The sequence below is a fragment of the Dendrobates tinctorius genome, unplaced genomic scaffold (genome assembly GCF_039654945.1).
Source record: "Dendrobates tinctorius isolate UK_male_01 unplaced genomic scaffold, ASM3965494v1 ptg000017l, whole genome shotgun sequence".
Taxonomy (NCBI): Eukaryota; Metazoa; Chordata; class Amphibia; order Anura; family Dendrobatidae; genus Dendrobates; species Dendrobates tinctorius.
Genome location: NW_027361685.1, coordinates 14,225,270 through 14,252,720, shown reverse-complemented (window position 1 = coordinate 14,252,720; position 27,451 = coordinate 14,225,270). Strand labels below are relative to the sequence as shown.

At 43.2% G+C, this 27,451-nt stretch overlaps 1 protein-coding gene and 1 long non-coding RNA gene across 2 annotated transcripts in view; both read left to right on the top strand.

The window, feature by feature from the left end:
• The window catches only part of LOC141082449 (gastrula zinc finger protein XlCGF66.1-like), a 533,652-nt gene that overhangs the window by 123,940 nt on the left and 382,261 nt on the right, over positions 1 to 27,451 (top strand). The window lies entirely within an intron of this gene.
• LOC141082302 (uncharacterized) lies at positions 325 to 25,910 on the top strand. Its single transcript, XR_012230496.1, has 2 exons — positions 325 to 606; positions 25,551 to 25,910. It is a non-coding gene; the product is annotated as an uncharacterized lncRNA (long non-coding RNA).

Here is a 27,451-nt window from a genome sequence, read left to right as displayed (position 1 = left end):
TCCATACAATCAGGGCAACTGTTACCACCCACCTTTCGTGTCTACCTCTTTCCTCATAGACTGTAAGCTTGCGAGCAGGGCCCTCATTCCTCTTGGTATCTGTTATAATCTATGTGATTATTGTTATGCTGTAATGTCTATTGTCTGTACAAGTCCCCTCTGAAATGTAAAGTGCTGCGGAATATGTCAGCGCTATAAAAATAAAATTTATTATTATTTATTTTTAAGTTTTGTCATTAAATCTGTAAAAAAAAAAAAAAAAACTAAAAAAAAAGGGGGAAAAAAAATTCTGAATAAAAAAAAAAAAGCTTCAGTTTGGTAAAACATGGCTTCTGGAATAAGATGAAGAAAATTCCCCTCTAGGGGCCACAAGCTGCATTCCCCCTGGTGACGGTGTGACTTCCTGTCGTCCACACTTCTCTCCTATGGGGAGATGCTGGACAGTGTGGGCGGGGCCACAGCTTCCTCCCGTCTGCTCTATGGAGGAGGTGGCGCCGCCCCTTCTGGTCACATGGGCATGACGTCACCACAGGTCCTGTGTGCACAGAGCAGTCATATATGTGGCGGACGCTCCTGGACCTTCTGCTTTCTGGGCCGGTTCCTCCTGTAAGTCCTATTAACCCTTCCGCCCCCTGTCTTCTCCTTTCTGACAGGACAATCTCTGAATTCGGACAGTGACAGGAATTTCAGCAATGTGGAAGGAAGAAATGACAATTTTACGGTTTTCCTCACAGAAATGTCACTTTAGCCCCAAATATATCATTGTCCTAAAGGTGACAGGAGCGCTGAGGCCGCACAGTGCGCCGTGTCTAATGAGTGCCGATACCCCACAGGCTCGGGAGGGAAGGGGCGCCATTGTGGCTGGGATAGACGGCGGACGCCGTGTGACGTGTGAAGAGCTCTGACACCAGAACAGCAGAGACCCCACAAGTGGCCCCATGTTACCCCCTCCACCTCTGGGGGCTCATCTAGGGGGCAGGGAGGATTATTAACCCTCAGGGGTCACAGAATTGTGTAACATTGAGCGGAGGAATGAAATGTTCCCAGTAAAATGTCGCTCCGTCCCCAAGTCTGTAATTATCACACGGGAGAAGAGGAGAAAACAGAAACCACTTGTTCCACAATTTCCCCTGAGCGCCGATACCCCATAAGGGGCCGGACACTCCTCAGGAGGGAAGGGGCGCCATTGTGGCTGGGATAGACGGTGGACGCCGTGTGAAGAGCTCTGACACCAGAACAGCAGAGACCCCACAAGTGGCCCCATGTTACCCCCTCCACCTCTGGGGGCTCATCTAGGGGGCAGGGAGGATTATTAATCCTCAGGGGAATCGCTTGTGTAATACACGACCGCTCCAAAGTTTGGGGTCACCCAGACAATTTTGTTTTCCATGAAAACTCCGACTTTTATTCATCTATTGAGTTGCCAAATTAATTTAACCCCTTAAAGGGAGTCTGTCACCCCATTTTAGCGCTATAAGCTGGGGCCGCCGCCATCAGGGGCTTATCTCCAGCATTCTGTAATGCATTCTGTAATGCTGTAGATAAGCCCCCGATGTAACCTAAAGATAAGAAAAACACGTTAGATTATACTCACCCCGGCGTTCAGTCCGGTCCGATTGGTGTCTCCTTCCCGTCCGGCGCCTCCCATCTTCATACGATGATGTCCTCCTAACTTCTCCCTCGGCTCCTGTGCAGGCGTGCTTTATTGGCCCTGTTGAGGGCAGAGCAGAGTACTGCAGTGCGAGGGGCCGGGAAGGTCACAGAGGTCCCGCGCATGCGCACTGCAGTACTCTGCTCTGCCTTCTACAGGGCAGATAAAGTACGCCTGCACAGGAGCCGAGGGAGAAGGTAGGAGGAGGACGTCATCGTATGAAGATGGGAGGCCCTGGACCGGACTGCAACACCCCCCGCCCCCCGGTGAGTATAATCTCACGTGTTTTTCTTACCTTTCGGGTTACATCGGGGGCTTATCTACAGCATTACAGAATGCTGTGGATAAGCCCCTGATGGCGGTGGCCGCAGCTGATAGGGCTAAAATGGGGTGACAGATTCCCTTTAATAAACGGAGCTTTTTTCGTTTTTCGCTCCCCTTATTTCCAGAGCCATAATTTGTATATTTCTCCGTCAGTATGGCCGTGTGAGGGTTATTTTTTGCGGGGTGAGTTGTGCTTTTGAACGACACCATTGCTTCTACCATGTCTTGTACTCAAAATCGGGAAAAAAATTCCAAGTGCGGTGAAATTGCAAAAAAAGTGCAATCCCACACTTGTTTCTTGCTTGGCTTTTTTGCTAGGTTCACTAAATGCTAAAACTGCCCTGCCATTATGATTCTCCAGGTCATTACGAGTTCATAGATACCAAACATGTCTACGTTCTCTTTTATCTAAGTGGTGAAAAAAAATACAAAATTTGCTAAAAAATAAGCACAATTTTCCAAGCCCCGTAACATCTCCATTTTTCGTGATCTTGTGCTTGGTGAGGGCTTATTTTTTGCGTACCGGGCTGATGGTTTTAATGATACCACGTTTTTGCAGATACATTCTTTTGATCACCCGTTATTGCATTTTAATGCAATGTCACGGCGACCAAAAAAAACGTAATTTTGTCATTTGATTTTTTTTCTCGCTACGCCGTTTAGCAGTCGGGTTCATCCTTTTTTTATTGATCGGGCGATTCTGAATGCGGGGATACCTAATATCTGTAGGTTTGATTTTTTTTTTAATTTTATTTTGATTGGGGCGAAAGAGGGGTGATTTGAATTTTTATGTTTTATTTTCTTTCATTTTTAAACACTTTTTTGTTATTTTTGGCATGCTTCAATAGCCTCCAAGGGAGAGTAGAAGCATGCCATACTTGATCGGCTCTGCTACATATGGGAGATGAGCAGATCGCCCATATGTAGCAGTAATACAGCATTGCTATGAGCAATCTGACGGCAACAACCATAGAGGTCTCTATGAGACCTCTGATTGTCATGGCAACGCGTCGCTGACACCCGATCACGTGACGGGGGTTGGTGATACGCTCATTTCCGGCTGGACGCCGGAAGTACTAGTTTAATGCCCGCTGTCAGTGTTTGACAGTGAGATTTAACTAGTTAATAGGCGCGGGCAGATCTTGATTCCGCCCGCGCCTCTTGCCGGCACATGTCAGCTGTTTATAACAGCTGACATGTCGAGGTTTTGAAGTGGGCTCACCACCGGAGCCCACATCAAAGCAGAAGATACTGACCGCTGATGTACTATCCCGTCAGCGGTCTGTAAGGGGTTAAAATCTCGTCCAGACATTGACAAGGTTCGAAAAAAAGATTTTTATTTGAAATAATAATTTTCTCCTTTAAACTTTGCTTTCGTCAAAGAATGCTCCCTTTTCAGCAATTTCAGCATTGCAGACCTTTGGCATGTGTACCATACGGTCAAGCTGCTCCCACAACTGCTCAATGGGGTTGCGATCTGGTGACTGCGCTGGCCACTCCATTACAGATAGGATACCAGCTGCCGGTTTCTTCCCTAAATAGTTCTTGCATAATTTGGAGGTGTGCTTTGGGTCATTGTCCTGTTGTAGGATGAAATTGGCTCCAATCAGACTCTGTCCACAGGGTATGGCATGGCGTTGCAAAATGGAGTGATAGCCTTCCTTATTCAAAATCCCTTTTACCTTGTACAAATCTCCCACTTTACCAGCAAGAAAGCAACCCCAGACATCACATTACCTCCACCATGCTTGACAGATGGCGTCAGGCACTCTTCCAGCATCTTTTCAGTCGTTCTGCGTCTCACAAATGTTCTTCTGTGTGATACAAACACCTCACACTTGGATTCGTCTGTCCATAACACTTTTTTCCAATCTTCCTCTGTCCAATGTCTGTGTTCTTTTGCCAATATTAATGTTTTCTTTCTATTAGCCAGTCTCAGATATGGCTTTTTCTTTGCCACTCTGCCCTGAAGGCCAGCATCCCGGAGTCGCCTCTTCACTGTAGACGTTGACTCTGGCGTTTTGTGGGTACTATTTATTGAAGCTGCTAGTTGAGGACCTGTGAGGCATCGATTTCTCAAACTACAGACTTTAATGTACTTGTTACTCAGTTGTGCAGTGGGGCCTCCTACTTTTCTTTCTACTATGGTTAAAGCCTGTTTTTGCTCTAGGAGTAGTACACACCGTTGTAGGAAATCTTCAGTTTTCTTGGCAATTTCTTATATAGAATTTCTAAGAACGAGAATAGACTGTCAAGTTTCACATGAAAGTTCTTTTTTTTCTGGCCATTTTGAGAGTTTAATGGAACCAACAAATGTAATGCTCCAGATTCTCAACTAGCTCAAAGGAAGGTCAGGTTTATAGCTTCTCTAATCAGCCAAACTGTTTTCAGCTGTGCTAACATACTTGCATAAGGTTTTTCAAGGGTATTCTAACCATCCATTAGCCTTCTTACACAGTTATCAAGCACAAAGTACCATAAGAACACTGGAGTGATGGTTGTTGGAAATGGGCCTCTATACACCTATGAAGATATTGCATTACAAACCAGACGTTTGCAGCGAGAATAGTCATATACCACATTAACAATGTATAGGGTGTATTTCTGAATCGTTTAATGTTAGCTTCATTAGAGAAAACTGCTTTTCTTTCAAAAATAAGGAAATTTCTAAGTGACCCTAAACTTTTACATGGTGGTGTGCTTTAATATTAGCCGTATTTCCTGTTGGCAGGTATACCTTTTCTTTTAGGATTTGATTAAAAACTTCCACCAGTGGAGAAGAAACCTCTTCTACTAATGTTTTGCAGAACTCCCCTGGCAGCCCATCTGGTCCGGGGGCCTCGCTATTTTTCAGGGAGTTAATAGTGTCTAGTATCTCTTCCTTTCTTATTGTAGAGTTGAATCTTTCTCACCTTCTGAGACTGTTGGGAGGGATAGTCTGTCTAGGAATGTCTTCCCCTCTTCTCCATCTACTGGTTCTTGTTCATACAATGTGTTATAGTATTTATGCCAGCTGTCATTTATGATTTTTGGGTCTGTTTGTGGTGAACCTTTGTGATCATTCAAGCTACCTATAAATATCATAGGTGTTCGACCTTTTGCCAAGCGAGCCAATAATGAACCAGCCTTATTAGGCTGGTTTCACATTTGCGCTTTTGTGCGCTGCGCATCGTGCGCACCCGTGCGCATGCGCACTGCGCACCTATGTTTAACATGACGTGCGCATGGTCTTGCGCACGGTTGCGTCTTCGTGCGCATGCATTTTTTTGTCTTTTGCGCCAGGCGCGCCAGACGCAACATGTTGGATTTTTTGGTGCGCCCTGTCTCGGCAAAAAAACGCATGCGCACGCTTGCGCACGGAATGCGCAAAAACAACACATTGGTCTATGGGAACGCATGCGTGAGCATGGTCTTGCGCACGGTTGCGTTTTTTTGCGCATGCGTTTTTGAGTGAAACAAGTCTAGAATGTTCTCTAGACAATGGAAAAAATGTCACACCTAAAAACGCATGTGCATAAAAAAAAGCAAACGCATGCAAAAACGCATGTAAAACGCAAGCAACGCTGCGTTTTTTTGACGCATCAGCGTGCGCATGATGTTAAAAAAACGCGCGTTTGTTTTGCGTTTTTCTTTGCGTTTTTTATGCGCACGATGCGCTGCGCAAAAAAACGCTAATGTGAAACTAGCCTTACCGTATCTAAAAATTCAGATGTTTTTTGGTTCCCCCTTATTCTTTCTAGTCTGTCCAGCTAAAGGTCAAATTCCGCTTTAGCTTTGATCCATTTATGCCTATTTTCTAAATTGGGTCAGTTAACCCCTTAACCCCCAAGGGTGGTTTGCACGTTCATGACCAGGCCAATTTTTACAATTTTGACCACTGTCACTTTATGAGGTAATAACTCTGAAACACTTCCATGGATCCCAGTGATTCTGACATTGTTTTCTCGTGACATATTGTACTTCATGTTAGTGGTAAAATTTCATTCAATTAACTTGCGTTTATTTGTGAAAAAAACGGAGATTTGGCGAAAATTTTTAATATTTCACAATTTTCCAACTTTGAATTTTTATGCCCTTAAATCACAGAGGTACGGCACACAAAAAACTTAATAAGTAACATTTCCCACATGTTTACTTTACATCACCACAATTTTGGAACCAAAACTTTTTTTTTTTAGGAAGTTATAAGGGTTAAAAGTTGACCAGCGATTTCTCATTTTTGCAACACCATTTTATTTTTAGGACCACATCACATTTGAAGCCACTTTGAGGGGTCTATGTGATAGAAAATACCCAAAAGTGACACCACTCTAAAAACTGCACCCCCTTAAGGTGCTCAAAACCACATTCAAGGAGTTTATTAACCCTTCAGGTGCATCACAGGAATTTTTTGAATATTTAAAAAAATGAACATTTAACTTTTTTCACAAAAAAAATACTTCAGATTCAATTTTTTTTATTTTACCAAGGGTAACAGGAGAAATTGGACTGCAAAAGTTATTGTGCAGTTTGTCCTGAGTACGCTGATACCTGATATGTGGGGGGGAACCACTGTTTCGGCGCATGACAGAGCTCAGAAGGGAAGGAGCGCCGTTTGACTTTTTCAATGCAAAATTGGCTGGAATTCAGATTGGATGCCATGTCACGTTTGGAGAGACCCTGAATTACCTAAACAGTGGAAACCCCCCACAAGTGACCCATTTTGGAAACTAGACCCCCCCAGGAACTTATCTAGATGTGTGGTGAGAACTTTGAACCCACAAGGGCTTCACAGAAGTTTATAACGTACAGCCGTACAATTAAAAAATCATATTTTTTCCACAAAAATGATCTTTTCACCCCCAATTTTTATTTTTGCAAGGGTAACAGGACCCTAAAAGTTATTGTGCAATTTGTCCTGAGTACGCTGATACCTCACATGTGGGGGTAAACGACTATTTGGGCGCATGGCAGAGCTCGAAAGGGAAGCAGCGCCATTTGACGTTTTTGGCTGAAATTGAGATCGGACACCATGTCGCGTTTGGAGAGCCCCTGATGTACCAAAACAGTGAAACCCCCCACAAATGACCCCATTTTGGAAACTAGACCCCCTAAGGAACTTATCTAGATGTGTGGTGAGCACTTTTAAACCCCCAGTGCTTCACAGAAGTTTATAATGACTGGGCGTGAAAATAAAAAAATCGTATTTTTTCCACAAACATGATCTTTTAGTCCCCATTTTTTTTATTTTCCCAAGGGTAACAAGAGAAGTTGGAACCAAAAGTTGTTGTCCAATTTGTCCTGAGTACGCTGATACCTCATATGTGGGAGTAAACTACTGTATGGGCACACGTCGGTGCTCGGAAGGGAAGCAGTGACGTTTTGTAATGCAGACTTTGATGGAATGGTCTGCGGGTGTCGTGCGTTTGGAGAGCCCCTGATGTACCTAAACTATTGAAACTCCCCACAAGTGACCCCATTTTGGAAACTAGACCCCCCACAGAACTTATCTAGATGTGTGGTGAGCACTTTGAACCCCCAAGTGCTTCACAGAAGTTTATAACGCCCGGGCGTGAAAATAAAAAAATCATTTTTTTGCACAAAAATGATATTTTTTCCCCCAATTTTTTATTTTCCTAAGGGTAACAGAAGAAATTGGACCCCAAAAGTTGTTTTGCAATTTGTCCTGAGTACGCTGACACCCCATATGTGGGGGTAAAACACTGTTTGGGCGCATGGCAGAGCTTGGAAGGGAAGGAGCACCATTTGACTTTTTCAACGCAGAATTGGCTGGAATTGAGATCAGACGCCATGTTGCATTTGGAGAGCCCCTGATGTGCCCAAACAGTGGAAACCCCCAATTCTAACTCCAACCCGAACCCCAACACACCCCTAACCCTAGCCCTAATGGGAAAATGGAAATAAATACATTTTTTTATTTTATTATTTTTCCCTAACTAAGGGGGTGATAATGGGGGGTTTGATTTACTATTTATGGCGGTTTTTATGTTTGGCGGCTGTTGCACGCTAAAAGACGCTTTTTATTGTAAAAATAGTTTTTGCATCACCACATATTGAGAGCTATAATTTTTCCTTATTTTGACCCACCGAGTCATGTGAGGTCTTATTTTTTGCGGGACGAGTTGACGTTTTTATTGGTGCCATCTTCGGGCACGTGACAATTTTTGATCGCTTTTTATTCCGATTTTTGTGACGCAGAATGAACTAAAACCAGCGTTTCATGAATTTCTTTTCGGCGTGCGTTTACACCATTCCACGTGCGGTAAAATTGATAAAGCGGTTTTATTCTTCGGGTCAGTACGGTTACAGCGATACCTCATTTATGTCATTTTTTATGTTTTGGCGCTTTTATGCAATGAAAACAATTTTATATAAAAAATATTTTTGCATCGCTTTATTCTGCGAGTTATAACTTTTATTTTTTCGCTGATGATGCTGTGTGGCAGCTCGTTTTTTGCGGGACAAGATGTTTTCAGCGGTACCATGGATATTTATATGCGTCGTTTTGATCGCGCGTTATTGCACTTTTTGTTTGGCGGTATGATAAATCATTATTTTTTGCTTAGTTTTTTATTTTTATTTTTTAAGGGGTTCGCTAAAGGGGTTAACTAGTGGGATAGTTTTATAGGGCGGGTCGTTCCGGACGCGGCGATACCAAATATGTGTACTTTTATTGTTTTGGGTTTATTTTATTTCCAAAAAATGAATTTATTAGGGAATTTTTTTTTTTTAAATTTATTTAGCGATTTTTTTTTAAATTATTTTTACACCTTTTTTTTTAACTTTATTACATTGTCCCAGGTGGGACATCACTGTCCTGTGACAGATCGCTGATCTGTCACATCACAGATCACTGTGACAGATCAGCGATCTGTCACAGGCAGTGCTGCAGACTTCCTCATGCCTGCACTTTGCAGGCACTGAGGAAGCCGGCTCCCTGAAGGCCCCCAAAGGTCCCCGTCGCCATCTTGGATCCGGGGACCTGCAGGGATAGAGCCCCCCGCAGCAGCGCTGCACATTGCGCTGCTGTGAGGGGCTCAGGGAAGCACAGAGGGAGCCCCCTCCCTGCCGATGCTTCCCTTTAACTCCCGGTACACCGCGATCGTGTTTGATAGCAGTGTGTAAGGGGTTAACGTGTCGGGGGCGGTCCGTGACCACCCCTGACACATTGTGCCGGGTGTCAGCTGTGATAATCAGCTGACACCCGGCCGCGATCAGCAGCGCTCACCACGTGGGGGCCGCTGATCGCTGTGACCTACTATCCCGTCCCTGGGAATGAAGTCCCAGGGCACATGGACGGGATAGTACGTCACATGGCAGAAAGGGGTTCTGTGGGAATTGCGAACATGTGCTGCACTTGCGGTTTTGAACTTGCAGTGAAACAAAAAATCACAGCTAGCAGCGTTGTTTTCCGTTGCAGCAATACAGCATTTGCCGGATCTGCCGCGAATGGCATAAATGGCTGATGTGACAGTAGCCTAAGTCCCTGACAACAGTGTCTGCATTAGTCATCCTCATCAATGGGGGGCAGCACTAAAAGTGCCCAGGGCAGCACAAACTCTAAACACGGCCCTGAGCGGAGGCTCCTGTTTGGGATAATAAGCCAACATGATCACAGCTGCTCCAAATGAAAAGAAAATTAGTTTATTACAATGAGAGTTCGTTCACATAACTATATGATATGGTCGAGAACTATCCGATGTCTTATCAGATCGCGCTAGACCCAATATTATACCATGGGGCAGAGCAGAGCTGTACTCTCTATCTCATACTAATTCAGCATGAGAAAAAAAATCACAGCCACTGGCCACCTCCTGATGGGCACCATGAAGAATGTGAAGTGACCAGATAAAGTCCATCATCACCCTTCACCTTGGCTCAGCCGGACGGGGCTCTTCTCTAGCACATGATGCTCACGAAGGAGTCACAAAAGCATTTTTTTACCAGGCAGATATTCTATATCCTGTTCAAATTGTTTTTATTGAAAATATCCTAATTATTATACAATCCAGGTAATGACGGTCACAGAGGAGCGCCAGCCGTGCCTTCTCTGGGGAGATCAATGCAGCTCCAGCCGGGTGCCTCCAAAGAGGAAGGAGGTTGCGATGCTGGATGAACCCGGTCGGACGGAGCTCAAAGAGAGGGGAGTGTAGATTTAGAATCTTCTTATATTAATCACATTGGACTACATTAATAAAAGAAGATTGTAAATCTACATTCCCCTCTCTTTGCGCTCCGTCCGGCCGGGTTCATCCGGCATCGCTAATTATTATACAAAATAGAGTTAAACAAAATAAAGGAAAAGAAAAGGGAAAAAAAAAGGGGAAACAAGGGAAAATAAAGGAAAATGGGATAAGGAACTATCGCAAAGCAACAACAGTTATTCTATCTCTGATACATGTACCAAGAGATACTAAGATCAAGGGTAAGACAATGGAGTTATCATTTCTTTCACATTATCTCACCATTGTGATAATGAAACCATCACATATTATGTAAGCTATGTTCCTGATCAGGGCTGCCAAAAGGAATTTCAGGGCCCCATACTGGCAAAATTTTTGGGCTCCCTTGAGACTCCGTCCAGGCTCCACCTCAGTTCTGCCTCCACTCAAGCCCCACCTACACCCCTCAAACTTTCCACAGTCCCACCACCCACTCCTGGAAAAACTCTTCTACCCCATCCTCACCAATCACACAGTAACTGTTCCCATGGAACTGTATCACATACATAACCATCAGCTTTTATTTTGACCAACGGATTTTTTAAGCCTGCCACCACGACAAGGTAGACTCTTCTGGCAGGGCCCTACTCTACTCTAACCTATTAAACGTTTCTTAAAATATCCAATCATCTTATTAGGAATATTTTCTATTTGTTTTTCTTTAAGGGAATGTGTCACATACATTTTTTAAACTAATTGAAATCCTATTGTTATAATCTTTTTTGTATAATCTGTATTTCTGATTGCAGATTATTGTATGCTGTTTCCTGAACATTTATGGGAGCTGCTCTCTTGCCTGTTTGGAGATATGGATATTGGACATTTACATGTGTATATATATCATAACACATTATAGGGGACTCTATTTCCTTGGGAGAGTTTTCTATTCATGTTCTTACGTTTAGTGACATTACATGCAGATGTCATTGTGCAGGAAGGGGGAAGAGGTGAGCTGTGACATTACCTACTGGGAATGGTGTACCCTGTTATCTCTCATTGTAATCCTGCTTGTTATGATAATGAGGTGACTGCTAATAAGGGATCTCTTCTGGAAGTGCCAGTCTATTTGAAAAGTTGTTTCTGTTTATTTTATGATATAAGGGGTTACATACTTTCTTGCAAAACTTTATTAACTATGATTAAAAGGATTAGCCATGTTCTGGTTATTGGTCACGAATGTGTTTGAGATGATAGGGCTCTTACTAATATGGCCTTTCTTGAATTACAGCAACAAATATGAAATATGGGAAATAGAAATATAGGCTATGCTGAATTTCTGCACTAAATGCCTTTTAATCATCTCATATAATTGTAGATTGTGAGCCCTCGCGGGCAGGGTCCTCGCTCCTCCTGTGCCAGTCGTGACTTGTATTGTTTAAGATTATTCTACTTGTTTTTATTATGTATACCCCTCCTCACATGTAAAGCGCCATGGAATAAATGGTGCTATAATAATAAATAATAATAATATACTCATTGGTTAATTATGATAACTAGAGAGTGGACAATGCCCAAAACATAAAAGCTTCATAACACATTCCCACTAAATATTTTGCTAGCTAAATCTATTTTCATAGGAGTCATTTAGTTAAATCCTTTGGTCAATTACATAAAGTGCAAAATTACAGTGACAATAACAAAAGAGAAAACAAAGAAAACAGACAAAACAGAAACAACACATATAACAATAACATATAACACAATGAAAATAAGGTCATTTTGTGAGATCAGAGAAACATAATATAAAAACAACAAAGAGTATTGCACACAATCTAAGGAACTGAAGTAGGTCCGACCCCCCCCCCCCCTTTGTTCCTGCTCACCGGGCACCATACACTAGTAAGGGCAGTAATGCCCTGATGGCGGCCCTGTTCCTGCCTACATGAAGTATGGAGCTAGTCTACATAGATCATGGGATGTCAGGCATCCATTCCTGGCTACCTACAGTTGCCATTTCATCTAAGTATTCAGTCAATCTATATTAAAAGGAAACTTCTCACCCCCCCAAGGTCATATATGACCTATTAATATGGGCACACAGGTAATAGGTGCTAGTCCTACCTGTATGCCTCATATTAACGGTCTTGTTGTGGAGAAATGTTATATTCTGTCTTTACATTAATGATTTCTTCCAGGCTCCGGGGCATTCTCTGCCTGGAAGAAATCCCTGCCCCCTCTCCTCATTACAATACTACCCTCCTCCCATCAGCGCCAGTAATAGCCCCAGAATCCTGCGCCTCAGCCATGCACCTTGTCGGCGCTCACACCAGAGATTACTGGAGCGGAAGGCGCCGGCACCTGTGCAGAAGATCCCTGAGTGCAGTACCCATAGAAGGGAGGATGAGATATGTATTTCTGGGGGAGTGCAGGGCGCAGGAGTGGGATTCCAGGGCCAAAACTGCCGTGCATGAGAGGGTGTTAGTATTACAATGAAGAGAGAAGGCAGGGATTTCTTCCAGGCAATGCAAGCCCCAGTGCCTGGAAGAACTCATTAACGTTAAAAAAATGTAACATTTCTCAATAACAAGACCATTAATATGAGGCATACAGGTAGGACTAGCTTAACATTTCTATTACCTGTATGCCCGAATTAATAGGTCATATACGTCTCGGGGGGTGACAGATTACCTTTAAAGCATAAACACACATAGATAAGAATTAATATATATAATATGATGACGACAGCCGTCCAGACCTGCATCCCACCACAAGAAACAGTCCAGAGTAATCCCTGGAGAATGCTATCATCCTCAGTGACACAGTGAGGGGCTATGCGCCCCCTTCTGATCTCAGGCTATTTACTCATCTAGGAGTGTCTGCTCAAACTGTTGGGGTACAGCTGTGGGACCCTATTTTCAGAGATGATGTCCTCCACCCAAGTCTCAAAAAGCTAAAAGGGTCTTCAGGAGAGGTGGGTAGTCAAGCTAGCCTATCAGACGGTCATCTCTGTAGCTGTAGTCATCCTTCCTATGGTACTATTCAGGGGTGGACATGTTATTAGTACAAATTGTGAAATTGCACACGGGCCAAGAGGTAAGGGGACCCATTTCCACCTCCAAAGCAGATACAATTATGCATTATGATGAGTTATTGGGCTGATCTTTAGCATAAAGACATAATATATCCACAAGACCATTAATATGAGGCATACAGGTAGGTCTAACGTAACATTTCTATTACCTGTATGCCCATATTAATAGGTCATATACGTCTCGGGGGGGGGGGGGGGGTGACAGATTACTTTTAAAGCATAAACACACATATATTAATTCTTATCTATCTAATAGGATGACGACAGCTGTCCAGACCTGCATCCCACCACAAGAAACAGTCCAGAGTAATCCCTGGAGAATGCTATCATCCTCAGTGACACAGTGAGGGGCTATGCGCCCCTTCTGATCTCAGGCTATTTACTCATCTAGGAGTGTCTGCTCAAACTGTTGGGGTACAGCTGTGGGACCCTATTTTCAGAGATGATGTCCTCCACCCAAGTCTCAAAAAGCTGAAAGGGTCTTCAGGAGAGGTGGGTAGTCGACCTAGGCTATCAGACGGTCACCTCTGTAGCTGTAGTCATCCTTCCTATGGTACTATTCAGGGGTGGACAGGGTTGGACATGTTATTGGTACAAATTGTGAAATTGCCCACGGGCCAAGAGGTAAGGGGACCCATTTCAACCTCCAAAGCAGATGAAATTGGGCGTTATGATGAGTTATTGGGCTGCAAAGGATCCATATATTGTTCATGCACAGTGTCCCTCTTCCGCCTGTGTCTTCCAGTGGCTCCAATATATAATTAATTTCCTGCAGTGAGAATCACATCACATTAATAATTTCCAGGCAATCAAGCTCAACACCATCAATCCTATCACTACCAATACTGTGTGGGCTTTTGAAAAGTTGAGAGTAAATTGTTTAACCCAACTCTGATAGACCCCATCCAGAAAAAGGGATTCCATCCCTCCTTGGATATATCTCCAGCTTTTTGCTGCAGCTCCTTTCCTTTATCCATTATTGAATCGTGCATCTTCTAGGAGCAGCATTGCTCACCTATAACAGCGCAAGTGCCCCCTTCACCTGCTAACAGGCAGTCAAGCGCCATTGTCTTCTGAAGGGCTACTATCCTCATTAGTGACATCACAAGTAGAAGCTAATGGAGGTGACGCCAACAACCAAAACATTTGGTGACATCACAAGTAGTAGCTTATGGGGCAAAACTAACCACCAAAACATTCCGTGAAATGACAAATAAGAGCTAATGTGGGCGGAGCCAAGAACCTCCCTTCCATGGAAGTACATTGCCCAATATACTAGAGATCAAACGCTATGAATCCTCCAATGTGGGGGAAGATTTGACTAGCTTTACTGCATATGGAGCTAATATGTATATACATCGGTGTTGTGCAAGGATTTCCCAATATTGGTTGGATTTATATTTTTGATCTGGACTGTATATTACTATATGTCTCAATGACATCCGACAATTACATAGTTATCTTCATGTTACATGCAGGGTGGATAAAAATCTTGATTTTTTTAAAAAAATCAGATTTTTTTGATTTAAATCAGATTTTTTTGATTTAAATCAGATTTTTTTGATTTAAATCATTTGATTTAAATCAGATTTTTTAATCAAGTTGTACACAAGCAAAACTTTGTCTTTTTGCAAATCTAATTGTTTTACACAAATAAAAATATTAAAACAGTTGATTATGAAACCTAATAATTTTTATTTGCACTATTAAACACTCAGAATTGAACTACAGAGAGTAAGTACTTTTTAACAATAGCCTATCTCTAAAGTTTGAAGTAAGCAAACATCTTCAGTGAATACATCAGTCCTTTAAGCCTACTGTTTATTTAGGACTTTTTATAGGAAAACCAGTTGTCCTGCTTTAGCAGTTCCTAATCCTAAGCGGTTTAGGACTGTTGTGTGCACAAAACCAAATGAAGAAAACAATCTCTCTACTCCTGCGGATGAAGCCGATGCAGTCAGTAGCTGAGTAGCTAGATTTATTATCTTTGCTGGAAGAACAAGTGATTGCGACTTCCACCAGTCCAGTGGTTTTAGTTCATTAACGACGTTATCTGCAAACATGTATTTTTGAAATGGTGCAGATTCACACTTCAATTTCAGCACAGTTGCCACAATGTCATGGTTAGTATTGGCGAGCCACTCCATTGCAGAGTTGATTTCCGCCTCAGATAATTTTTTCCCTCTGTAGATGGGATGCAAGATATTGGCTAAATAGTGTTCTTCTTTTAATGCTTGGTCCTTGCGGTGCTGTATTGCAACCTTTACATTGTTTGAGAGGTTCAAGAGATCTAGAGAACCTTCTAAATCTTTCCAAACTTCTGTGGCATCAGCTATGGTTGCAGTATCTTTCTGCATTTTATCCAACGCAATCGATATTGGCTTTAACCTTTCCAAAAGGTCCTCGGCATTTCTCTTCACACCAAGATTTAATACTTTGCTTCGTATATTAGCATCAATTTTATCCCGATGTGTTTCGCAAATGGACAGTAATTTTGACCAGTTGTTAATAAACAGTTCCAAGCAGTCAGCCAAGGTATTCCATCTAACATCTTGTGGTAGAACCAACTTCAGTCCTCCCATTTCCTTGTAGGTTGCATGTGCAAAATGATTATTGCGGAAATATTTAACAATTTCTACAACATGTTCCTTGACACCCAAAATATGCAGGTCTTTTGCCAAAAGATGCAACAAATGGGCAGAACAACCGTATGTAATGACATTTGTGTCATCCTGTGCCAGTTCCGCTCGCATTTTTGCCACATTGCTTGCGTTATCAGTAACTAAGCTCCTTACTTTACATCCAAACTGTTCTTGGCATTGGTGAATTGAGTTCTTAGCAATTTCAAGTAAATATTCAGCAGTATGTGAATTTCCAGATGTGTCGATTGTGTCTGTAAGGTAAGTTTCACCATCTTCTGTTGTGACACAAGTGCAAATTATGGGGTCGTTGTGGATGTAGCTCCAACCATCCAAGCTCATGTTAACAACCTTGTCTTTCAAATATTTTGTACAAGCCGCTCTTTCTATGTCGTATACAGCCTGAAGATGTTTTCCTGAGATATCAAATCTACTTGGTGGTTTGTAGCCTGGTCTAATTCCTTCGATCATTTGTACAAACAGTGGGTGCTCAACTAGTCGGAAAGAAGAATTGGTTGCAAATATGAATTTAGCAATTAATTCATCAAAATGTTCTTTCTGGCTCGTCGTAGTCTTTAAGATTAATTTTTCTACACTTTGCACGCAAAGTTTTTTTTTGGGCTGCTTTGTTGAAGTTGTACCCAGATATTGATTGTCACGTGCAGCACAAGCCATATTTGACCCTGAAAGCACAGAAATTAAAAATATAAATCGACTGCGTATTTGAAGAAATATAACGAAAATATTGAAACAAACTTTTTGAACAATGTAATGGTCCTCGTCCTATAAGGGCTGTCTCAAAAGTTATGCTACTCAAGGTTTCCGGTGAGGTTGCTGTAATACTGGTAACTAATATCAGAGCCTCAGCAACTGAAAAAAATTATGTCACAAAAGTTTTAAAAATGTTTTTTTTTTAAAATGGTCAATTTGGCAGACTTCAAAAGTGAATTGCAGCCTACAATAAAAAAAAAATAAGCGTATACACACTTTATTTTTACTTAAAGGACATGTGCACCTTTATTTTTTAAGGTGCAGCCAGTCACAGTGTGCACATGTCCTCCCCCCGCAGCTCTCTTACCTCCGATGTCAGCGCTGCGGGGATCCGTGGCTTCGTTCTGCCCGTCCGCGAGCGCGCCTCCATTCATTTCAATGGAGCGTGCGGCCCGCTGACGTCACGCCGCTGGATCACTGCGAGTAGGCCGCAACCGGAGGACGGGAGGCGGACGGTCAAAACGAAGCCACGGATCTCAGCGCTGCGGGGATCGGAGGTAAGAGCGCTGCGGGGGGAGGACATGTGCACCTTAAAAAAATAAAGGTGCACATGTCCTTTAGCGTTAATTTTCTGTGAAATATTGCCTTAACATAAATTTAAATTCTATACTCCAGAACTACCAGTGCTAGAAATTTTTCTTTTCATAGACTTTAACCATCCCAGTAAAATGTCTGTTAAAAAAATAGGTTGTAAATTAATTGCCAGACTTAGTTACCACTAGTACTAGGCTCCTGGTGCATAAGAAGCTGTGGGGGTTCATTGACATTAGTTGTATCACTATCAACATCTTCATTTCCCTTCTGGTTGCAGTTTTCATAATGTGATTTCAAACGGCAAACAAGTCCTTGGATATCCTTTTGACAGTATTTGCACTTTGCTCTTGCACCTTTCTTTCCAAGATCTGCTGCTGGCATCTCAACAAAATGAACCCAAATAGGGTCTCTCTTACGACCTGCTGCCATGGCTCACACAGATCACTTATGAAGTTTGATTGTTACTACAGCCTGAGCCAAGCACTGCTGATGTTACTACAGCCTGAGCCAAGTACTGCTGACTATCCAACAAGTTTGGGCATGTCAACTGAATGCAGGGAAAAAGAAACTAAACCAAAACTGAAACCAAGCTAGAAGTGTGGAATTAAAGGGGCAGTATGAACAAAATGTGGAGGCTATTAATAGTTTATACAATTAAGACATGCTGCTTTTAAACACCTACCTATTGCCATATAGTAAAACAAAAAAGATTTTTACTTACTTTGGGGTCCCCCCCTCACCCTGGCGTTAGATCGTTGCCCCTAGTTTCGTCCGTGTAACTATGGGCGCACATGCACACTGCTCACTTCTCATTTTAATCGTGATTTATATTAAAAAAAAAAACCTTTTGATTTAAATCAGTGATTTAAATCATGATTAAAATCATGATTTAAATCGATCCGATTTAAATAGAAAAAAATCTTTTGATTTAAATCGTGATTTAAATCATGATTTAAATCGGCATGATTTAAATCAATCCACCCTGGTTACATGTGTTCCCTTTACAGGATATAACTTTAATCTCCCAGATTTGGATGATTCTCTAACAATACATGGCCTAAAAATCGAGAAGTCGTCATGTTCCAGTTCTGGCTGAGGGGATTCTCTCAATTATAACTAATCTATGGAGCTGATGAGCAAGAAAGTCAGAAGCCAGAATCATGTGATGGATAATCGGTAAATCGCTGTCATTTCTGGGCTTGTAGATAAATCCCGTCACACCCTATACATCTCCCTTTACTATTGGTGGAAGAGCTGTAATGCTTGGACAGCTCCTAATCTGAGGGGTTCACTAATTATTTTGGACCTGCTTGTATTATATGGAATAAAGACTCCATAATGAATAAAAAATACATGAGCAATAGATGATAGAAGAGAATGAAGGACAGAACAAGAGATGACATAGAGCCGACTTACCGCTCTCTCCACCGTCTGCAACTGTCAGACGGAATGTTGGCTCTGTAGCTCCATACACAATGTGTGTGATGTCATAAGGCAAGGGGGCGGAGCCAGAAACCTCAACATTCCGTGACATCAGCAGCAGGAGCAGCAGTTATTTAAAGAGACCAGAGCAGGCCATACAACCCATTCATTACCATATAAATGAAATTGACTCTAATTATCCATCTTGACCTCTTAAAGCTTTCAAAAAATGCCACAATGTCATTATTACCATACATTGTAATTCCGGAGTAGTTTCCACTGATGTGAACAGTGATAAATCAACAATAGTAACCCATATATCCCAGTATTACAGAAGATTAGATTATATAGATGGTTGGATGTGGAGGTGGACATGCTGCTGTAGGATAAATGGCCAGTAAATAGGGGAGGACACTATAGACAATGTTACTATATACCAGGATTGGGCTATTAGTTTTCCCAAGGGGCTATATGAGAGACCATAACATATTAATTATTACTTTATATTAATAATAATTGTATAACTTAATATTGAGTAGAATTAAATATGCTGACACCCCCTACATCCCATGTGAACCCATATACAGCCCCCTTTATACCTCTATATACTGTAAGAGCTCACACCTAGCTTCCTACATACAGTATGAGCCCTTACATAGCCCCTCCACATACATTGTAAGAACCCACCTAGCCTCTCTATATATAGTATGAGCCCCCACATATCCTCTCTATATTCAATATCAGCCCTCACATAGCGCTTTGTATATAGTATGAGACCAATGCTAACCAAAAAAGGGTACACTAATGTCAATAATAATCCCAAATAGAGTGCAACACCTAGCCTATAAACTAATGAAGCCAAAAGACACGGAGAAAAAGAAAAGGCAAATAACACGGTATACACCTCCGTATATAAAAAAGTGAAAAAACCTTTATTTCATCATGGACATGGTAACGTTAAAAACATTTAAAATACACAACAAACCAATAGCCTAAAACTCCCCAAAAGGCCCATAAGCCTTAAATACAACCCATGTAATGGGTGAATGGCAGCCCCCAGCATATGCAGAAAGAAAATACATGTGTCATACGGTGATAATGATAAATGAAAATATAAATACAAATATAAACAGAATGGGTGATGGTACATGCAGGATGCGACTAATCAACATCATTTCCCATTGCACAGGTATAAACAGTCAAAAAACAGACTCCCACATATACCAAAGCATGTATGCAAAGAAGTCACCCTAAAATAGTTGTAACAATACAGATGACGTCAAAAAATGGGCATAACTGACTGAATGCTATAATGAAATAAAAGTATGATCACCCAAAATGAGAAAGCCAGACACTGACATGGGGGCGGCAAGAAGTCCCGAGGGGGACAAGAAGGGAGAGTGGGAAGAGGCCCCACGTGTATCGCCGCTTCGTCAGTCAGTTATGACTAAATCCAGTAACTGTTGACTACTGGTGACAGATACATAAGAAAAGGAAGCGCATCACAGAAGAATCTAATATATAAAACTCAAAGTGTGTGTGTGTGTGTGTATGTATGTATGTGTGTATGTCCGGGATAGGCATCCGCACCGTCGCAGCTACAGCCACAAAATTTGGCACAGTCACACGTCTGGACCCCGAGAGCGTCCTAAGCTATGTTGTGAGGCGAAATTTTAACCCCACGTTTTCCAATTCACCAAACAATTTTGCCCCTATCTACATACCGGGGGAAAAAGTGTGCGCTCGTCAAGCCCCGCCCCTCATTATGATGTCATAATGCCCCTCTTTGCATACTGGGGAAACAGTGGGTGCGTATCAAGCCCTGCCCCTCATTATGATGTCACAATAGTTGCCATGGCGACGCTGATATCATCATAGGTTGCAAGCCCCGCCGCCGCTCATTATGATGTCATAATGGTTGACTATGGGATGGAGCATGTGTGATGGGTATATGGGCACTGGACTATGGGATGGAGGATATGTATGACGGGTATATGGGCACGGGACTATGGGATGGACGATATGTATGACGGGTATGTGGGCACGGGACTATGAGATGGAGGATGTGTATGACGAGTATGTGGGCACGGGACTATGGGATGGCGGTTATGTATGATGGGTATATGGGCACTCGACTATGGGATGGCGAATATGTATGATGGGTATATGGGCACGGGACTATGGGATGGAGGATTTGTATGATGGGTATATGGGCATGGGACTATGAGATGAAGGATGTGTGATGGGTATATGGGCACTCGACTATGGGATGGCGAATATATGATGGGTATATGGGCATGGGACTATGGGATGGAGGATGTGTGATGGGTATATGGGCACTCGACTATGGGATTGAGGATATGTATGATGGGTATATGGGCACGGGCCTATGGGATGGAGGATGTGTGATGGGTATATGGGCACTGGACTATGGGATGGCGAATATGTATGACGGGACTATGGGATGGCGGATATGTATGATGGGTATATGGGCACTCGACTATGGGATGGCGAATATGTATGATGGGTATATGGGCACTGGACTATGGGATGGATGATATGTATGACAGGTATATGGGCATGGGCCTATGGGATGGTGGATATGTATGACGGGTATATGGGCACGGGACTATGGGATGGACGATATGTATGACGGGTATATGGGCAAGGGACTATGGGATGGAGGATGTGTGATGGGTATATGGGCACGGGACTATGGGATGGTGGATATGTATGATGGCTATATGGGCACTCGACTATGGGATGGCGAATATGTATGATGGGTATATGGGCACGGGACTATGGGATGGACGATGTATATGATGGGTATATGGGCATGGGACTATGAGATGAAGGATGTGTGAGGGGTATATGGGCACTCAACTATGGGATGGCGAATATGTATGATGGGTATATGGGCATGGGACTATGGGATGGAGGATGGGTGTATGGGCATGGGACTATGGGATGGAGGATGTGTGATGGGTATATGGGCACTCGACTATGGGATTGAGGATATGTATGATGGGTATATGGGCACGGGCCTATGGGATGGAGGGTGTGTGATGGGTATATGGGCACGGGACTATGGGATGGAGGATATGTATGATGGGTATATGGGCACTGGACTATGAGATGAAGGATGTGTGATGGGTATATGGGCATGGGACTATGGGATGGAGGATATGTATGATGGGTATATGGGCACGGGCCTATGGGATGGAGGATGTGTGATGGGTATATGGGCACGGGCCTATGGGATGGAGGATATGTATGATGGGTATATGAGCACAGGCCTATTGGATGGTGGTATGAATGATGGGTATATGGGCATAGGACTATGGGATGGAGGATATGTATGATGGGTATATAGGCATAGGACTATGGGATGGAGGATATGTATGATGGGTATATGGGCATTGGACTATGAGATGAAGGATGTATGATGGGTATATGGGCACTCGACTATGGGATGGCGAATATGTATGATCGGTATATGGGCATGGGACTATGGGATGGAGAATATGTATGATGGGTATATGGGCACTCGACTATGGGATGGAGGATATGTATGATGGGTATATGGGCATGGGACTATGGAATGGAGGATAATTATAATTTGTTATGACTAACCACAGTTAGTTACTATGCCCGGGCAGCGCCGGGCTCTTCAGCTAGTATAAAATAAAATTTAAGTCACCTTTATTCCATCCAGGTTAAAAATTAGAACATTCATGGTACAAGATTATTTTACAACTAAGGTCTTCAGCCAGAAACGCGTCAGAATGAACATGATTTTAATCTTGCACCATGGATGTTCTAATATTCAATCTGGAAGGAATAACTACTTGAATTCACATTCTGCTCTACCCTCCAGTTCTTTAGAAGGAACATGAAGCAATTTGCCAGCCTTTTAGGCAGATAGGTCCAAGTTACCATCTCCTAGTCTGTGGTTAGGCTAGCTCTGCCCCGTAGGCACCACTAGGGACTGTGGTGCCAAGAGATCTATTCTGTACAAGAACCGTCAGGGTCAGTTGCAGCTATTTAGTGTATAACCTATTTTCCCAAGTGAGTTACCACACAGGCATAACACCCCGATTTGCCTGAGCTACTTGTGAAGGAACGCCTCGTGTGCGCACATTTCCACAAGACAGCTGCCGCTGATCTAGCAGTGCTTCAGCAGCTCTTGCAAGTGCCAGTTCACACACTGGTGTGTGACGTGACCATACTCTGGAACCCCACATTACATATGTTGGCAAGTGTTTGTGAGCAGCAGAGGGCAGTAGCTGAATACGAGCTACAACATGCCCGTCAGTATTCCGATCAGTCTCCGCACATAATAACTGACAAGTTGGCATTACCAATTACCATCGATTACCAATATACAACACTACAGAGAGAGGTTGAGCTTTGTCCGGGGTAACTGTATCCCTGTAGAGACTTGTTATTAACACTATTATTTAGTCCTCTATCTCTTAAATCTGTGTAGTTATATCCTGTAAGTGAATATTCACTGATACATTGTCTCTAAATCTGGATAATTGTATCCCATTGGCCAGATAAATACCTTATATTCCAGTACCTGGGAAATTGTATCCCAGTAGTGATAGCTCTACTGCTTTATACAGTATACCTATCCTGCTGGCTAATGGTCTGGCTAAATTTATCCCTCTACTGTCAGCAACTATTGTATTTCTAATTGCACTTTAATCTTATTATTGTATAATTTTTCAATAAAGGTTATATTTTAGTAGACTTTAGTTAGGGTTTATTTGCTGTCTCAGATTTTCCCTCTCCCCATATTGTATACGCATACATCTCTTCCTTGCCCCCCAAGCTGTGTATTCAAATCTTCCCCAACCCCATTACAATAAATCGTCAGTTTCTTCAGTTCCATTGGAGCACTTAGCACCGATGCTGTTTGCGCCTCTGAGGCGCTGGCGAATTACGTCAACAGGGTGATCACATGACTTGATCACGTTGCTGACATTGCCATATCCCGGTGGTCAGGGCTTCAATTGTGCTCAGTCTGTCTGAAAAATGCAAGTACAATTGATCACTGGGATCCGGCGCACTTCATCTTCTCTGAGCTTGACATCCGTCTCAGAGAACAGCCGACTCATAGTCTGCCTGGCCCATAATGCAACCTCCAGGAAATCTCCTCGGACCGCCGGATGAGTCGGCTCAACGGTGTTCCCTTGCCAGCTGATCCGGGGCAGATTCCCCTCCTGCCCTCCCCTAGACATGCCTCTGGATTAAGGCTAAATAACAGAAGCAGTTGCTGTTTTCTATAAAATTTATAAAAAGCAGTACATTATAGTAATACCTTGACTAACGAGTGCATCTACTTATGAATTTTGCAAGATGCGAGCCGTCGCTCTGTCAATTTTTGCTTTATGATGTGAGCCGAGATCTGAGTTACAATCGAGCAAGCTTACACCACTCACCTCGTGGTTACCCTGCCGTGCAAGCACCTCTGTCGTTGCTTCATTCTTCGACTATGGGTCCTAAAAAAGTGAGTTGCCCTGTCAGTTCTTTTTACCTGTTCTTGGGATTCAGGACCTTACCATCTTTTGCTGCACACAGGTTTTTGGTATTACCAACGTTGCCATTTTCCTGGGGTGGACTCTATTTTAAGCACTGCATGCTGCATGTATTTGACATGGGGCTGTTCATAGGAAAATGGTTATTTTTTGGTTAATTCTTCTGCTAATTTTGCTGTTAATGAATCTTTTTTAAAAACTCCTAATAAAATAATTGGTGTGGCTTTTGGGGGCTGGAAGAACGGATTAATTTCATTTCATTTTAATGGGGAAATTTAATTTGATATACAAGCAAAGAACTCAGTCTCAGAATGAATTAAACTCGTAAGTCAAGGTATCACTGTATATGGTCTTTAGTGATGAGCGAACATTCTCGGATAACGTCTGATCCAAGCATGCTCGGGTGTTATCCAATGCCTTCAGTGTCACCAACTCCCTGCCATCCCCTTGTCCGGTTCCAATACGGAAAGGTTCCAGGAAAGACATCTCAGCTACTCCTGCCTCGGTCGTAGACCCCGGATCCTTCTTGAGACAGTCCTTAAGCCGGTGCCCACCTGCACGATCCTCAGCCTGGGACCCCTTCCTGCTGTAGCAGCTCTATCCCCACAGCCGGCAGACTGTCTCTTTCACTGCTCCTTGCACCTTGCCCTTGGCAAGGCTGCCCGGGCTCTGCTGCCTATCCAGGAAGTGTCCTGACTATATCCCTATGCTCTGCCCTGCTCAACTCTGACTCCTCCCTACTGACAAACCTCTATGCTAACTGTACCTAACTAACACTCCTAATCTATTTTATTCTATTCCTTTTCTCTATGATGACCCCCTCTATTCTAATCCCCCTACGGTCCTATACTATCTAAGATCCTATCCTGGCCCTAAGCCTATACATCGTACATGACAGATATATCACATTACAGTACATAACAAGTATAATAATGTTAGTGAACAATGAGGTGCCACACGTAACCATGAGAACAGTGTCCAGGGAAGAGGAGGAATGTGAGGGTCCCCGCCACCTCCTTACACTCCTCCCTCCTAAAATATGGTCATCCCTAAACATGGCGGCACCTGTAAGCTTAAAACTGTTAGATTTTGTTTAAAACATATACAGTTAGTACAGCCTATGTCCAATGCTGCTGAGGGTCAAACGTGACCCTGGCTCCACTTGGTTAGAGCCCCCCAACAAAAGAATTCAAGTTCCTTTAGTGTGGGTCCGACTGACCTCGGTCTCCTGGCTCCTGGGACCCATCTTAAAGGGAACCTGTCACCCCCCAGGGGCATTTTTCAGTTAAAGAGCCACCTTCAGCAGCACTAAGGCTGCATTCTGTGAAGGTGGCTCTTCTTTTTCTGACCCCCAGTAATGCCAAAATATTGACTTTTATAATTAGCTCCTCTTACCTGTAATGTGTTCCATAGGTATGATGTGTCCCCCATATCAGCCGCCTCCCATAGAACACCTGTGGAGAGATCTAAAAATGGCAGTTTGGAGAAGGCACCCTTCAAATATCAGGGACCTGGAGCAGTTTGCCAAAGAAGAATGGTCTAAAATTCCAGCAGAGCATTGTAAGAAACTCATTGATGGTTACCGGAAGCGGTTGGTCGCAGTTATTTTGGCTAAAGGTTGTGCAACCAAGTATTAGGCTGAGGGTGCCAATACTTTTGTCTGGCCCATTTTTGGAGTTTTGTGTGAAATGATCAATGTTTTGCTTTTTGCTTCATTATCTTTTGTGTTTTTTCATTTAAGACAAATTAAATGAAGATGATAATACCAAAGAATTTGTGTTTGTAATCATTTTCAGGAAGAAACTGAGTATTATCTGACAGAATTGCAGGGGTGTCAAAACTTTTGGCCACAACTGTAAACTTTGATAAGGGGTAGAAGAAAAACAAACAACAGTCCTTCAACTGTGACCATACTGGCTACCACTGACACCAAGTCCTGGTCCCGTCCAGGGCTCACTACCCTTTCACAGATACGGAACAGTCTCTCCTGCACTTCAATCCATGCAACTAGCACATCCAGTTCATTTTAGGGGCTGCCTTCACTCCTTGCTCTCCTTGCGACTGGAATAATGGGCCGCATTCTGGTCCTAAATTATTATAAACGTGTTGCCAGAAGACCAGCTGGAGGAGGACTCTCCGCTCTTTCTCCTGCTCCTTTCCTCTGTCAGCGGCTGATTCATGGTACCTGGAGCTTCCTGCTCCCGTGACCCGATTGTGGCCACCGCTTCCTTTAAGGGCGCCTCTGACTTTCTGTAGGGACTACGATCATTGCAGACGGCTGCACGCAATACTGCGCTTCCTGTGCCTGTCTCTCTTTGATGCTAGAGACCATTTTCACCGCCACAGCATACTGTCCACGGGGCCCTTGTTCTTTAATAAATGTCACTCGGTCCTATTCCTGAAAAGGACCGTCAAAACTAATGGACCCGGCATTCACATAGACCTTGTCCCCAGTCTCGACCTCATGGATGAATCATGCAGCCCCTTATATACTATGATGGTCCAACTGTCAGCACCCTATATAGTGCAATTGTACCCCAGAGCTCCCAAAAAAAGAATCCCTATACTCACCTAATCGAGATTCCTCATCCTCCGCAGTGTCTGTCTCTTCTATCCATTCTCGCTGTGGATCTTTGCACCGCCAATGTTCCTTGCTTAGTGCTAGACTCCAGCAGGCCGAAGATAGAAGGGACGCCCACAGCTGGCTGGGGTAAGTGACGAAGCCAGTGACTTTGTGCTCCGTCACAACTGTTAAAAGTATGCGCATCTTGAGGAAGCCGATTCTGTTAGCAACATAGCAGATAAGGCAGCCCACAACCAGACAGGCCCTTCTGCCATTTGCCAGAATTGCAAGATGGCCAGTCTGGCCCTGCAAGGTCCTTAATCCTGCAAATCTTCTAGCGCACTTTGGTTCCGCTTGATTTTGGCTGGCCAGCAGATAGCAGTCTTTCCTCATTAATGGCACATCTTGCACTAATTTTCCAGTGGTCTCATCACTTTGTTACTTTCTTCCCCCCTTTGTGCTCGCCAGTCCTTGGGTGAGTGAATTCTTTTTGAGTTTGAGGTTTCCCCACAGGTAGGCCGATGTCAGCCAACAATTGCGTGCATTCCTGGGTCTTCTGGGATCAAACAAATTCATCCTGAGCATACTGGTTAGGGGTAATCCCGGCATTGGCTCGCTCAGTCCTGAAGAGCTCTTCCTGCAGAGGCGCATTTGGGGTACTTGGAGACTCAAACACTGGGTGTGGTAAGTCGACTCTGAGTTTTTGACCCTGTTAACCATTATTCTTCTTCCTCTAAGACTGCCCATTGTG